Here is a 1,371-nt window from a genome sequence, read left to right on the forward strand (position 1 = left end):
ATATATATATATATATATATATATATATATATATACAGATATATATACAAATATATATACAGATATATACACGGATAGGCAGGAAGTAAATAGACAACTTTAATTTTCAAAATCTATTTAATAGGCAAAGCGAACAATTGAAATGTAATCCATAGGTAGGAGTACATACTTTAGTATTTAGTTGACATTCCTTTTGCAGCTTTTAATTCAGAAGTTCTTTTTGGCATCGAACTGAAGAGCTTTGTGATTGTCTCTTGCGGAATTTCTGCCCACTTTTCACACAACAATCGAACGAATTTCTGTCGAGTTTTACGTATAGCTCTATCTAGAATGCTCCAAAGATTTTCAATTGCGTCAATGTCAGGAGATTGACTTGGCCAAAGAAGTTTTTTGATCCAATGTTCAGTCAGCCATTGCTGATTCCTTTCTGCTGTGTGGCATGGAGCCCATCTTCCATGAATAAAACCTCATTTTTGTTATGTTATCGTGTGAATACATCGGAAATAGTCCTTGCTTAAGTATTTCGATGTATATTTCAGAGTTTATGGTTCCGACACATGCGATCATCTCAGAACGATTATTGTTGGCTACAGCTCCCCATACCATTACAGAGATACCGCCATGTTTCACAGTTGGTTGGAGTCGCTTCATATCAAATTCTTGATTATTTCTTTGTGCAGCTGAAGATGGCACTTAATTTGAGTCGGTGTAATGATTGTATTGTTCAATTAAATAGAGCCGCTTGAAACGGTTGTACTGCATAACTACTTGATATCCTCTGTGTGTGTGTGTGTGTGTGTGTGTGTGTGTGTGTGTGTGTGTGTGTGTGTGTGTGTGTGTGTGCATATATATATATATGATTACAGTTTTACAATTTGTGCCAGTAAGTCTTTGAATTTGTGGCGGAAGGAACAGAAAAGAGATTAGAATAGCGATGGCATTGACGAAGGACAAAATGTTGGAAGCGGTTATATGCAGACCGTAAATACCAGCATTGTTTGCAATGAAATGGAGTTTCCAAGTACTAAGCTTTAAATTATAGATAGAATATTGATCTAGGCATAGGTAGTTAATGACCCTTTAGGAACAAAATAAGTAAATAAATTAATAGATCAATACGATTAAATACATAAATATATAAATTATTGAATAGTTCAAAGAGATGAGATTATTTTTTATCTAGGGAACATTGAGATCAGAGAGACCTCGTCAGAAATTTAAAGCTGAAATTAATAAGTAAGTTAATGAGTAAATAAATGAATTATTATTATATTTAGTCATTTCCAATTACTCGGTAACCTATTTATTGATTAATTTAAATTTTAAATTGCTAGGTTTTCTTCCGGATCCAAATTCCCATGACACAATAAC

The sequence above is a fragment of the Octopus bimaculoides genome, chromosome 17 (assembly GCF_001194135.2).
Source record: "Octopus bimaculoides isolate UCB-OBI-ISO-001 chromosome 17, ASM119413v2, whole genome shotgun sequence".
In the NCBI taxonomy this organism is placed as follows: Eukaryota; Metazoa; Mollusca; class Cephalopoda; order Octopoda; family Octopodidae; genus Octopus; species Octopus bimaculoides.